The following is a 15,714-nucleotide window of genomic DNA, read 5'->3' as shown; positions in this document are numbered from 1 at the left end:
TATTGATGGAGAAATTGTCTATACTAACAACAACAGATAAAAGTGTGGAAATTGTACTGCATGAGACAAAAAACAGCAGAGGATTTAGAAGTGTTGAAGATGCCCACTGTGCTCTGAAAAGATGCTCACCTGAGCCAAGGGGCTGCAGATGAATCACAAGATGAAAACCCAGAGAGGGAAGTGCCCTTGATCAGTCCAGCTGCTGAGTGCAGAACCAGGTCCCCAGGTTAATGCAGGCTGCCCTGGCTTCAGAGCTGGCACCTCCATCCTTCCACTGGTGTTGGCATCTCAAGCAGGACCACTCCAAAATCCTTCTTGTCCCCTGTACTATGTGCACACTGGATTTCTGTTTATCTATCAGAGGGATAAACATCTTTCAGAGGGCCTTGACTATGGCCCCCAGTATGCTGCAGATTTCACAGGGATGACAGTGCCAGACTCCATTTGGTTAAGGCTTATGAATACCTGAATGGCATAAAAAGGGTGAAAATAAGAACTTTGGAATTTGAATTTATGGGCACCCATTAGCTGAGTCACTGTGACTTCTGGTCTCAGATCACCTTTATAAATTAATGCTCTGAAGATTTTGTGCACAGATTTTAAAGATTTTTTCTTTTCTCATGTGCTGTTTGAGCACAGGTTTATCTTTTCCACTGGTCCTACAGGAGAAGGTGACACAAAAAATAACCCCTTAACTTGGAACAAAAGCTTCATTCAGACTTGCTGGATGGCAAGAGACTTTGCTTCAAGTTCCTGAATTTTAGCAATGGCCTAATTGCAGCAGGTGTGTCAGAAGCTTGCTAAAGGAAAATTATACACAGATGCATTTCTGAGTGTTTTATTTCTTGAAAGTGCTAGAATAAAGCAAAGTTTTCTATGTTATCTGATTGTGATTGTCAGTTAAATAGAAGAATTTTGATTTGCACTGGGAAGCTGAGCAAAATATTCTAAGATCAGTTTTCGGAGGATGTGCATTCAAATCTTATGCCTTGGCTTTATCTCTCAGATGGGTAATTTCTGAAGTTTGGTAAATATAATCAAAAGGGCACAGACATATCTTGCTGCACCAGTTTCTAACAGCACAAGCACCTGGATTTTGTGATGATTATGAGACAATTCTGTCATATTTGCAGACCTATTTGCATTGCATTTTCAATGAAAGTGAAGCAGAAAAAAAAAGAAAGGAGAAACCTCAAAGGAAGAATAGAAAACTAAAAATACACCCACTCTCTCTGTGTTTTCAAACTAGAGCAGAGCATCAGAGATGAAAGAATCTGCTTTTCTTAAATCTCACAGTGCAGCTGCCTCATCTGCTGCCTGCGACGTGTCCGTGTCACAGGAGCAAGTCTCACCTTTCTCCAAAAGCCACATCCTTCTGACAGCTCTGATAAACAGCAGGCAGCCAGCCAGGCTCACCAGATCTTTCAAAATACCAACCCTGTGAACCCAAGAGTCATTTCTCCAGGAAAGCTGTAAATCATAGCCCAGCTCTGCTGCTCCCAGGGATCTCAGGCAAGCAGAGAACAGCGAAGCACCTCGCCCTCGCTGATCTTTCCAGCTTGCTCCCCTGTGAGCATCCCAGCCCCAAGCAGTGACACTTTTGTCCTGCCCCTTTTCAGATAAGAAATAGCTTAAGTTGAACAACTGCAGAGGAGGGACATGATTGTCCCATTCTTGCTGTAAATGAGGAGGCAAATCCCTCTGGGATCTGGCCATTCCTACCCTGGGCTGGGCCTTCACCACAGGATAACAACAGGGAAAACATACAATGGAACTTTTTGGGCCTATTCTCTGAATTCTCATTGCTTTAAGCTCAGGGACCTCCTGAGCCTTTTTTTGAGGAAAGAACATCAAAATTGGTTCTCCCTCATCAGGTGCCACTCGCACAGGATCAGGCACGCCAGTGGTTTAGGCACAATGGTGGAAAGCAGCTGAAGACTCACATCCTCACAATCTGTGTGAGCTTCGCAGACAATATTTAAAGATTATAACAAAATTTTCGTTGTCTAAAAGGAAATAAAAAGGATCTCATGCAAAAACTCTATTTGTTGGCACTTTTTTCTCTTTATGAGTAGGGCAAAATTAGCACCTGGGGGATACCGTAAATTTGTCTAGTCCTGATAAAAAATAAATGAATACTACAAATCTTCAGCAGTAAACTAGTTAATAATGTATTGATCCCTGAATTACAGGGTAAAAGTGAAATATATCTTTTTTGGAGGGCACACCTCCGTTTTCAAGCATTCTTATTCACCCTGGATACATAAATCTGCATTACTGAGGAGAAAGTTTAGCACAAGATAATAGTGGTTGCTTATCAAAAATTTATTAAAGAGTGACTTAATCATGTAAATGACACCAGGGCATGCAAAGAAATAGAAAAGATGAGCTGGTGTTTTCAAAGTAAACACAGCAATGCAATATTTCTTCTGACTCCTGTAAGGCATAGCAACTAGGTACCAATGAGGTGTCGACCAACTTCACTTTCTTTGTTTATGCAAATATTTATTTCCCTATACAAATATATGCATAAGGCTTAATTATAATCAGAAAACTTAATTATAATCAGAAAGCCTAATGATTATCAGAAAACTTAATTATCATGAGCAAAATTGACTTTCTCTTTTGAAAGCTCTGCCTTAGTGAAGTAACTGTGATATGAACCTGTTACTACTGAAATCATGGATTAAAAAAGGTCATTGTGAGGCAAAAGTCAGGCTCCTAACTCTCACCTGAGTTGCTTCATGGCTCATGCAGTTACTCCTGGTTCCTCAATCCTATGCTTGTCTTTCTAGATCGTGCAAAATATCTTTGTAACTCACTGTTTGTTAAAATTGAGAGTTGCTTGGGCTTCATTATTCATCTAGTTAATGATGATATTGCAGCACAACAAACTGCAGCAGGCACCTCTTGAGTTAATTCCAGCTGAATTCAAAGAAAGCACCATGACAGAGGCTTAAACAACCTCAGTGCAGGATGCACAGGAAGGTTTGTGTCAGATCTGTTGAGTCAGGGCTGGACATTTCATTATGAACAGGCCCTAGAAGAGGAAACTATATAGGGGTCTTACAGAGCATCAAATGATACCAGAGGAGACATGACCTTCCTCACCTTCACTTGGCTTGAATATTTTATTAACTTGGATTGTCACTTTGCCATAAAACTGAGTGAAACTTGCAGAGAGAATGGGCAGCAGAAGGGAAAGTTTAAAGATATGAAGAATATTCTTGTTGAACATATAGAATCTATCGCAGAATGGTTTGGATTGGAATGGACTTTAAAGTCTTTCTCTTTCCAACCCCTTGCCATGGGCAGGGACACCTTCCACTATCCCATGTTGTTCCAAGCCCCATCCAACCTGGCCTTGAACATTTCGAGGGATGGAGCATCCACAGCTTCTCTGGGAAACCTGTGTCACTGTCTCAGCACCCTTCCAGTAAAGAATTTCTCCCTAATATCTAATCTAAACCTGCTCTCTTTCAGTTTAAAGCCATCTCCCCTTGCCAAAAGTCTCTCTCCATCTTTCTTATGGGTCCTCTTTAGGTACTGGAAGGCAGCCATAAGGTTCTGGGTCTTCTAATACTCCAAATACTTCCTTTAATAAACTGTCATTTGCTTTACAATTGTAAAAGTCTCCAATGTTAACCCCTAGCACATGGAGAGGACACAGAATAAAAGAAAATGTTTTGCTTTTCTGCTGCAATGCCAGACCCATGGCCAGGAGTTTCATGAGTGCAGCTCACTCTGAGATGTGTCCACTGCTCTCAGAACTTTCAAAAGATGGCAGTGCCATGGTCTCTGTTGTCTAAGCTTAGACCAGTTCATCCATGTTCATACTGATAAAGTCTTTATCTTCTGAATTAGGAATGGAGCTGCACATGGGGAATGGTCATTTGCCCAAATTAACCCTCAGGGTAAGCTTCGGAGGTTTATTGAGTTGTGCCTACAGTAGTAGCTAAATAGCGAAGACAAATTCTGAGTGCAGGCTCCAGTGTGTAGTTATTGGTGTTATTCAGCTGTAAAAGTGAACATTTATGCAAGCAGAAGTGTTCATGGGCTCTCTTTTCTGTGTTTCTCGTTACTACTGCAGAGATTTCTGTGTTACAGAGGAATTTTTTAATATCTCTGTCTGTTTGCTTATGACAAGATGAAACCATAACCCTGATTTGGACATCACTGCTTATTGCTGCAGATGTGACAGGGATGTTACAATGTTATCACCTGCCTCATCTGATCTGTGTCCCTTAAGTGCTAAGTGTACATTCCTTTCCCATCCCCCTAATATGTGTCAAATCAATTATAAGCTTTTTACAGCACAGACTATATCCCCACAAGTATTGTTGTGTCACCTTGGTGTCATTTTTGCTTCCTGGACAAATGAAAACAAGGATGAGTGAATCAATTAATTCTTGGGAGAAGAGATTGTCCTTTTCAGGTGGTCCTGAATGAAAAGGACAGTTCTGAAGTAGCCTGGCAGAACTTCCACCTCTGGCTAACTCAGAAGTAAAATTGTGATTTACACACAAAGCTCCCACTAGCTTTATTTATCCTAACTTGTGCTCATGCTTGAAATGTGTCTCCATTGCTCCATATTTGGGTGTGGACAGCTCATTTTTTTCATGCTTTGGAAAAACTACAAAGGTGACACTGGTGCAGAATTGCCATCAGTCTTCAGAAGGATGTTCTATTGATTTCAGATTAGCAAACATCATCTTGGAAAGACTAAAGTTAGCCTGGTCTAAAGAAAACCAGACTGGAAGAAATGGTGGCAAGGCTTTTGCACAGCACAGTTTTACTGAGGCCAGGGACACAGGGGCTGATTGAGCACTGCAGGTCTCTCTCACTGCTGCATGTGGCAGAGGGGTTGTCTGTTTACATTTTTGTCATTTGTCAGCTGGATGGATGCACCACAGATGAGGGAGGCACGTTGTTAGGTTTAGACACACTGTAATGGGTAAAGAATAGAGGTTTCTCTCTTAGAGTGGGGATGTACTGAGGAGGTCTGCTTGCCCTCCAAGACCAGCCTTCTCTTGGGTGCCATCTGACAAAATATTTAGGTATGAACTATTCAGTAGGTCTCACGCATGTGGGTAAAGTTAAGTAGCAAGCCAATCTTTTGAAAAGATGGGAATTGCAGATGCAGGCTCTTAACTGTAAGAAATAACATTACACTCTAAAGGCAGCTCTTTTTTGTATTTACATTCCGAGCACATTAGGAATTTTTCATTCATCATCCTTCTGACATTGGAAATAGCACAGGGTGAGGCTAGGCAGAAGGGCAGATTTGAACCTGAGCACTCTGATGCCTCTGTCTGTAGATTTACATGATCTCGGGTGTGTACTCCTGCACTTAATTACATTTATTCATCATCTTTTGATGACATATTTCCATTACATGGCATCTTCCCAGTGTCACCGTGTGCCTCTCTGCACAGATTGGTTTGCTCTGAGGAATAAAAGGGAAATAGTAACAGACTTTCCACCATCACCCCTTATGACCTGAACTTTTAATGTCCATAAATAAAAACGATGAGGACTATTGTACAATCCCAAGGCCTTGAAGTTTTCTTATCCCATTCTAAAGAAAGGGTTTAAAGCATTGAAATATTGTTTTCTTATGAATTTAAGATTTTCTTATGGGAAAAATTAGATTTTCTGCTGGTAGAGAAACTTCTTTGGAGGTGTCCCCAGACTTTCTCTCTTCTAATATGAGAAATCTTGGCTTGCCGAATGATGAGGGAAGAAGAACTGCAACAGTGTTTCAAAAAGTGCAATACCCAGGTCATCCTCTTCAACAGCAAATAGAAACTGAGGTGCAGAGCAATGAGATGACTTCATTGAAGTCACCCAAGGGCAGACCCTTGTCCTTTCCAATGCAACCACTGACCTCTCCTCTCTCCTCTTAACAATGTCATGTGAATTTTGGATATTGTCAGCCACTCAGTCAAACAAATAATCTTTGGAGAAAGAAAAAAAAAATGCCAAGGGAATTAATCTTCTTTTTTTTCTCCCTTTAATAATTTCTAAGAAGAAAAAGGAAATTAACTGAGCAACTCAATGATTTGTCATGAAAGGTGTGCTCAGCCCAGGCTACAGGCGTGAGATTTTCCAGACACACTTGAATTAAACTATCCCTGAGTTCCAGTGAATAGAGCTCCACATTGGTTCTAGTGGGTGATGGATGACGCCTCCCTTCCCTTCCCTTCCCTTCCCTTCCCTTCCCTTCCCTTCCCTTCCCTTCCCTTCCCTTCCCTTCCCTTCCCTTCCCTTCCCTTCCCTTCCCTTCCCTTCCCTTCCCTTCCCTTCCCTTCCCTTCCCTTCCCTTCCCTTCCCTTCCCTTCCCTTCCCTTCCCTTCCCTTCCCTTCCCTTCCCTTCCCTTCCCTTCCCTTCCCTTCCCTTCCCTTCCCTTCCCTTCCCTTCCCTTCCCTTCCCTTCCCTTCCCTTCCCTTCCCTTCCCTTCCCTTCCCTTCCCTTCCCTTCCCTTCCCTTCCCTTCCCTTCCCTTCCCTTCCCTTCCCCCATTTATTTCAGCACAGAATTAAAGGAGCACCTGGAAAATGAGAATGAATAGCATCCACGACTTCTTTTTTATGTACAAAATCACCTAATGACAATAAAAATCTCTTTTCCAGACATGGCACATGCACCCTGCAGTCTTAAATACTCAAGACTGGAAATAAAATGTGAGCAACTTCATGCACATGCAACTGTGCTCAAGGAAGACTCAGTAAGAGACCAAGATTTTAAAAATTTCAAAGTTAAGATTTTAAAGGAAATTTTGAATTGCCTCTCTGTGTGGCCATGTGTAGAAATGGTCCATAATTCCATGGGCACATTTTATTTGGTTACATGGGGACTTGATTTGCTTGATTTGATGTGATCCTCTCCTTATTTAGTGCAAAGATGAAAAATAAGTAGTGATGGAGGCAGATCAATATTCTGCTTCATTAATTAAATGCAAGTCAGCATAATTCCTTTGAGCAGGTTCCATCCTGGTCCCCCCAGCAAGAAGTTGATGATCAGAGGGATCAAAGAGCTCAAAGCAAACTTGGTGCTGCTCAAGCTGACCATGCTCTGTGCAAGTGAACTGGACCCATAATTTATGTGCTGAACTCTTTGAACTTTGTAACAATGAAAAGCTTTGCAGTTTTAAATATTTAGTCAAAGAAGTGGGTGTTTTTCAGAGAAATAGTAAAATGTGCATACCTTATACTCAATTTTCCTGTCAAAGCTGAAGGATGAACAAACTTTCTCAATAAAAATCTGTAGGATGTAGAATATTGTATACACTCACATATTAATATTTTTTCATGCAAAAATAAAACAGCAAACTGATGCCCCTCTTCCCTCCCTTTTTCACCATGGGGGGAAAAAAACCCCACAACTTTTTTTTTTCCCTGACACTTTCCATTAAAAATCGTCTTCAAATTAAAAAAAATATTCTTTTATGGACATTGATTCTTACTTCTTCCCCATGGAGGTTGAAAAGGATGCTAAAAATTATTAAGTTTTTACCGCAGGTTTTCTCAGGGGCATGATTTTCATTCAGAGTAGGACTGTCTGAGGGATGAATGACCAAGGATCAATGTTTAATTTTACACTCTGGACTGGTTTTGCTATAGAACACATCAAATATAGATGACAATGAATTAAAATAGTTTCTATTCTCTCTTCACACTCACATGTGCCTGAATGAAGGGTTTGTTGTTACCTCTCTTTTTTAAGTTGTGAACCCAATTAGAAATAGGGACTATGAATGTGTACATATGATATTTTTCCACTGGATCCCATTCGAAATTTTATATAAATCTGAGGGATTAAATTATCATTTTTTCCAATGCTCATAGTATTAATTTCTTAATGAAAAAGCAAAACATAAATCAGAAGAGTTTTCAGGGCATACTAGGAAACTAAAAAAAATCTCAAAAACTTTCCTTATGAAAAAATGTATTATTCAAGAGCAATTTTCTTGGGTTCAGGGTGTACTGGGCTGTGTTCTCTCAGCTCACATTAAAACCTCTGAGTTACAATGCAGTGATGTGAGTCAGGACCTCATCCCCTGTTCAAAAAACTGCATTTGCTCTTCTGATGTGACTTTTGGGGAGCTTTTGGAGAGCTATTATTGACATTTCAGAGAGGAGCATGGGAGCAAGGAACACAAGAGAGTAAAAAATAGATTTTTCCTAAGTTCTAAAAAGTAAATGCCTCAGAGGGGCATTCCAGAGGGGCATGATGACATTGAAGTCATACAATGCTTTTCCTATCTCAAAAGACTTCATGTCACAGATCTTCAAAGTAAGAATTTTTGTGTGTCTCTCCATTGATGATGGAGGGATTTCAAAGAGAGAATTCTCCAAGAGGGCAGAGTAACACTTGGATGGCTCACTCACAGAATTTTGACATCCCCCTCCTGCACAGCTACCTTTGGTAGCCACTGATGTTAGTGGAGTTAGGGCTGTGCCAATGTCTCTCTTCTGGGCCATTTATGCCAGGGGTGTCTGGGGGCACTGCAGTTTTGCACCCATTGCTCTCTTTCCTCCACATCATCCTGGATTACATCCCCATAAACCTATGCTGAGGTTAATTTTTTAATTCTTCTGAATCTCAGTGAGTGAAGAAATAATAGTTTTATACAATTAATCAGGAATTATATTCAAGTATCTTAATCAATACTGTCCTTTAAGATACCAAACAATGAAAACTCTAGATACTAGTTCTTCATTCTCTTATTAGCAATGGCCGTAATGGCCCAGCTGTTTTCCTGAGAGAATGTTGAAGCACCTTTTCTGGATACTTAAATTCTATCCAAAGCACAAGGTTTGGATGGCTGGTGGGTCTAGGTTTGCAGAAGAGCCAATGAGTTTTGCCATGTAATTACAGCTTGTGTGAAAAAATTTCTCAAAATTTGCGTGACTTTTTCTCTTGTTCTAAACCAGATAACATAGGTGAGGACACTCTTTGTCAAACAATTGTCTCACCTCCAAAAGCACTGTTGCTCCTAACAGCCAGAAGAGATGGCACCCTGGGGCTGTAGAACTTCATTAGTTTTGGCTCTCAAAGAAATGCTACAGGAAACTATTCAATGTCACTGTCATATGTTATGAAAAATCCCTTCACCAGGATGTTTCTCCTGAGAAGTTGAGAAGCCTCAGAAAAGAAATGTAAAGAATAATTATCTGATTGCTTGGAATGTGGTTTGGAGGTTGGTTACCAACAGGTGCATCTTTGATTGGTTCCATGTAAATTGTTTTTAATTAATGACCAATCCCAGTCCAGCTGTGTTGGGATGCTGGTCAATCATGGGTTTTTTATTATCATTCTTTTCCAGCTTTCTGATGTCTCTTTTGTCTTTCTTTAGTATAGTTATAGTATATAAATATAATATAATATAATATAATATAATATAATATAATATAATATAATATAATATAATATAATATAATATAATATAATATAATATAATATAATATAATATAATATGATATGATATAATATGATATAATATGATATAATATAATATATATAATTTATATAATTTATATAATTTATATAATTATATATAATTATATATAATTAATATAATATAATATAATATAATATAATATAATATAATATAATATAATATAATATAATATAGTATAATATAATATAAGATAAGATAAGATAATATAATTAATATAACATATCAGCCTTCTGAGAACTTGGAGTCAATTCTCATCTCTCACCACATCCTGGGAACCCACAACAACACAGCAACAATTGGTGACCACCAACAATTGAGTAGTGAGTGTACTTCTTCATAAAGAGAGTTGGTACCTAAAGATATCAGACTCTAAACCTCCCATGACTTTCTTTAGAAACCAAGGTTTTACATGTGTTCACATAACAGAACAGCTACTCCACGGCAGAAGGAGAGAAAACCGAGTAGTGGGGTGAAATGAGCAGAAGCCTCAGTGGTAGGAACAGACTTGGGCTGGCTGGGGAGAGGAAACAGGTGACTGTCAGCACCACAAACATCTCATACATTTGAAATAAAATGATTTGAGAAGAAAAGCAGGCATGGAGATAAGGCTTATCTGCAGAGATGACAGCCTAGCCTAGCAAGGGTAGACCTGTGCCTGTGGCTTTTAGGACACCACTTTTCCTGAGGGACAGTTGTGGCCGCTTTGCACAGACACCCAAGGCTGGCCCCTGCAAACTGAGAATGAGAGCACCAGGGTGTGTTTGCCTCCTGACTGAAGTGCTCCTGGACACTCTGTTTTTGCCAGAAGCCTAAGCAAGTGCACAGATTTCTCTCTTTCAGCCCCCTGCAGCCTTTGCAGCCTCCAGGCAAACACAGAGGGGGTTCCTGAAAGGTGCTGGGAGACTCTACTGTCCTTGAAGTTGGAGCTTTATGACTGAAGCGTGTCATGCTTCCAGCCTCAGCTCTTTCATTATGTTTTTGCCTTCATCAATTCCTGCTTCCAGGAGGAAATCCTCCATTTAATGTAGAGGAATGCTTCTGGCTTTGCCCTGTTGCCAGTGTCTTCAAAAACATCAGCGTTTTTCATTCTAATTAAAAATGAAAAGTCATCAATTATCTATCATTCTTGGGCACAGATCTGAGCTGTGCTTGAAATACCCAATTTCCTGGTTTGCCTCAGTATAGCCATTCTACCTCATGGTTAAAAAAGAGGGTGATTCTACTGAGAGAAAAAAGCACCATTCACACTTATTCAATCCAGGCTCATTCCTACTTTAAAGCTTTCAATTGCAGGAGATAATTCCTTTTCATTATTATTACTTTACTCATGTGTCCTGCAACCCACACTTAATCTCAGGTTCCCAAGTTCCCTGAAGGATTCTGTTTGGACACTTTGCTGTTTTACTAATCCCCTAATAGTAGTGTAGAATGGACTAAGTGACCCATATCCATGGAAAAACAAAACCATGTGCTCAGTTCCAGGGTAATATTTTTTATATATTTGTTCTACTTTTTGAAAACACTCACCAAACTGAAATAATAATAATTTCCCTTTTCTGCAGGGTTTTGTTGCTTCCCAATCCTTGCTTTATTTTGCAAAATAAATATGATCTGCCAATTTCAGTGGGATTAATTATATGCTAATGCTTTGCAAAAGTCTGTGTTTAGCCAGAAATTCTTTGAGAAATATTGGGTGTAAAGAAATGTAGAATATTGCCCATTATGCCTCACTGCTCTTACTGCTTCAGCAGCTCACTCCTGCAATAGCACATTTATCAGATTGCACCTGAGCAAGGTATGAAATCCATTTCTACTAACAGAACCATGAAGGAAAAAATGCTTATTTTTTGGAAAGTGCCTGGGTACTGTTCACATTGTGAAGATGACTGGCAGTTTACAAAGAGAATCTGCAGCTTTCTAATTAATTTCAATTGGGTAGAAACATATTTTTACTTGACAGTTTTGTTGCACTCAATTTTTTAACAGTTCAGCTTTTTCTGGCTTTGAATATTTCTGATCAATATGATCTTATTAATTTGTCTTAAAGAGTCCTCAGTTTTGATGGTTTTCAATATCTGACTTGGTCAATCAATCAGAACTACACACTGATAAGAAAGGAAATCTATCAGAAATGAGATTAAATCCTTGAAATATAATAGAAAGTAAAAAAAACTTACAAAGTAAATAAAATTTCAAAAGATACTATATCAGCAGCTGATTTCTAATAAGCAAATATTTCATAATATTGCAAATGAAATATGAGCCAAAGTTAGTAATGGCTTTTGCTGATGTGGGAGAAAAGATGTGCTGGACCAACATCAACAACTGAATTGTGATCTATTATGCCTTGTTTAAGCCATAGAAGCTTCTGGCCAGGGTGGTACCCAGCATTATTTGTCTTTGCTAGCAGTAATGTGTGTACTGAGGTGATGGGGGCTTTGGCAACCATCAAAGGGCACTTGACAGCCAGCAGAGGCAGCCAGAGCAGGCTGGCAGTGCCAGGGGATGCTCCTGAGCTGGGAATGGCACCCGAGCACTGACTGCACTGGCAGGGCAGTGAGGCAGAGATCACGGAATCACAGAAGTGTTTAGGTAGGAAAAGACTTCCAAGACCACTGAGTCCAGCTGTAAACCCAGAACTCTGTTCAGCACCAAACCGTGTCCTCAAGTGCCACATTCATCTTTTTACAGACATTTCCAGAGATAGTGATACCACCACTTCCATGGGCAGTTTGTTCCATTTCTGGATAACTCTTTCAGTGAAGAAAATTTTCCCTTTTGTTTGATCTAAACCTCCTCTGGTACAACTTGAGTTCATTTCCTCTTGTCAGTCATTACTGGGGAAAATAGACCAACCTGCATGGCTGTCCCCTCCTGTCAGGAGCTGTGCAGAGCCAGAAGGTGCCCCCTGAGCCTCCTTTTCTCCAGGCTGAGCCCCTTTTCCAGCTCCCTCAGCTGCTCCTCCTCAGACCTGTGCTCCAGAGCCTTCCCCAGCTCCTCTCCCTTCCCTGGACACGCTCCAGCCCCTCAATGTCCTTCCTGAACTGAGGGCCCAGAACTGGGTACAGGATTTGAGATGTAGCAGATGCTGGCAGTCATTGCATAAATTCATGGAGATAATGGAGAAACTGGAATGAGGTATCTGAAGACTGAGCAGGATTGCTCTAAAAGACATTTTAGAGCAATCATTTCTTCCTGTTTCAAGCAAGGGCCATATGTGGACCTCCGGGGAAGAGCTCCTGGCTGGTACCCCAAGAGGAGCCAGAGGATGTCCTGCATTGTCAAACACAGGGCTGACAGAAGGAATAGGTTAAAAATGCTTTTTGCCATGAGTAGCATCCCACTTACTGTCTGGATACCTCCCAGAGCCATATTTTCTGAGGTACTCACCTTTCAAGGAATGACATTAACTAAAAATTGATGTTAGACATTGGGCATCAGCTTGGGGCTTCCCCCTCAACTCTCCAACCTGCTGCAGAAGTGCTGCACATGCACAGCTCAGAGTCCCATGGGAGCTATGTGCTATCAGTGTCCCTCCAAACTGATCTGGAAACCTGAGCTGGGAACAAAAAAACATTGCAATTGCAAATAATTATAGAAAATCAGCAGAAAATAAGGGCTAGGTTTTAAAAATTGATCAGTGCTACTTGTTCTGTGGCCTCCAGATCTACTTTTTTTTCTGGGTTGTTTTAAGATTTTCAGCCTGTGTTATGAAACCTACTGTGCAGTCATGTGGATCAAGACAAGCTGAGCACTCCTCCTGCCTGGGGTTTTTGGACCACTCTGACATTTTTCAGACAGGCACAGCTGTGCCAGAGGGGTTAGAAAACTGGAGCAGTTCTATTACAGTGTTAATTTACATGGGGTATATTTCACTTTCTTCTGGGTGAAATGAAATTAATTGGCTTTTTTTTTGTTTTTTTTTTTTTTTTTAAGTGAACTTTAAAAAATTGTGTGAGTTGATCAAAAGTCTAAGTGCTTTTAAGTATTGATGGAGCTGTTGTGCTTGCTGTGGATGGGAATTCTTTCTCTGCAGTGCTCAACAAAATCAAGACCTATTTCTGTGATGTGTTATTCTATGTTTTATTTATTTGGAGTCTTTCACTGGATGATTTAACACAAGATGCTCTAGATAGTAAAATGTCCATTAGCTTAAAAAAAGTGTCTAGAGAGCTAATTAAAAATTATCCTATTAAAATAATAAAGTAAAAATTCTTTGGCTTAGGAATTAGTCTCAGTTGCAAATGGCTAAGTTCTGGGAAGATGTACCAGTGAAATATTAAAATATATTAAATTATGTTACACTTTCATTGGACAGCCTCATCAGTATGGACTGCAGTGTTGGTGTAAGTGAAGAGTAATATGCTTATACTTCATCTCCTTAAAAAAGCGCCACATGAGGATGGAAATTGTATTTGGATCTTGCTGTTATGGCCTGTGCAGTCCTTCATGGCACCGGGTGATGGGATGTGGGTTAAGGGAGCATAAGGACATTCTCTGTTTGAAGCTGCAGGATGCAAGCAGCATCCTGTGGGCCTTTACTTCCTTATCACCCTAGCTGAAAACAAAAAGCATCTCTACATGATCAGGGCAGCTATTCAGGGCTGCCATTAAATTCTGAGAAACTGAAGAAAATAATGAATAGATACACAGCATATCTTGCTCTAGAAGGGAGTTCTGCTGGTCTCCAGTTCAACCCTCTGCTCAGAGCTGATCTAACTTTGAATTTAGCTTGCTCCAGGATTTGCTTCCTTTCGAGTGTTCAATGTCTCCAAAGGCCAACAATTCATGATCTCTCTGGGACCTTGTCTTAGTGCTTAATTACTTAGAATTTATTTTCCTCTTATAAAGCCAGAAATTCCCCTGCTGCAACTTCTGTCTCCTGCATTTTCCCCTTGCACCACTTAGTTATGAGAAGACCTGGGCACCCTTTCTGTGGTGGAAGAAAGCACCAAGAGCCATTTTTCATAGAATCACAGGATGCTTTGGGTTAGAAGGCATCTTAAAGATCATCTAATTCCAACCCCATGCCGTGGACAGGGATGCCACCCAGCGCATCAAGACATCCTCTTTAGGCTAAAAACCCCAAACAGTTCCCTCCAGCCTCTTCCAGCAGTGGGTTTGGTAGGGATCTCATTAAAAGACAAACACCCCCCCAGAGGGTGAGCCAGCCCAATCCTGCTCAAAGGCAGCTCTGAACATGATCACTGAGCCTCAAGAGGTGAGAAACAGCCCAGGACAAACCTGCTGAGCTGTCAGCTGCAGAGGCAAATGGGGATGCCACGACTCAGATGCCTGATCTGGAGCTGGTGGAACAATTCAGCTGTGAAAGCTGAAAGGGGTGGAGGTAAATGAGCAGTGAAGGCTGCTCTGGCTGGTTTTTACAGATTGAGTGAGGAGGACAGCACCTTCTCAGTGCTGAGGTGAATTTTGGGTCTGTCTTGGTACTGCTAGGCACTGTAGAGATGAAAACACCACTGCATAGCGATCCTCTGGGAAATTAAACTATTGATTACAGCATACAGAGCTGGATAGGATTTATTTATTTATTTATTTATTTTTTATCAAGAGCTTTTTGCTATTGAAATTTCTATCAATAGAAATAGAAAGGATGTGCAGAAATGTTCTCAGATTGGCAAAAATTTCGCTCAGAAAGGTTTCTCTTAAGTGAGAAACTCACCTGAAATCCCCTCTGGTGACCAGGTTGCAAGGAGTGTGTGTCTCAGAATATTTTGTGTCAGGATCATTGAACTGGTATTTTTGCAAGTGCAAATCTCTCCTTTTCCTCATGAAGTTCTGCAAAAAGGCTCTCTTTTGTCTGCTGCAAAAGGAATCCAAACAGTGAAGAATCAATAGTTTTTCCTCCCTGGTTGGCTCTGATATTATGCAGTCACAGACTTCCAGCCTGAAGTGACATCTTGTATCCAGTGTCCACAGGATACAAGAAAACACTTTCCAGCAACAAACCAGTAACTTCTTCTCGTTATTTGCCATTTTATTTCAGTGGCTTTATTTTACAAAGCATTTTTTTAAATAAGTGTTTTATTGCCTTAAAATTGGATAAAGCTGTTCATATGAGAATGATAGAACTGCTACAGGCCTTTTAGCAAATAAATAACAGCTTGGAAAACTATTCTTCTTTTATGGAAACTGCAGCAAATAAAGGCTTTATCAGTCATGAATGAAAGTTTCACAATCACATTAATTTTCCTGAGGTTTATTTCACCTCTAAATCTGTAGAATATTTCAGT

The sequence above is a fragment of the Melospiza georgiana genome, chromosome 3, assembly GCF_028018845.1.
Source record: "Melospiza georgiana isolate bMelGeo1 chromosome 3, bMelGeo1.pri, whole genome shotgun sequence".
Taxonomy (NCBI): domain Eukaryota; kingdom Metazoa; phylum Chordata; class Aves; order Passeriformes; family Passerellidae; genus Melospiza; species Melospiza georgiana.
The sequence above is the reverse complement of the archived record's forward strand: the minus strand, read 5'-3'. Positions refer to the sequence as shown.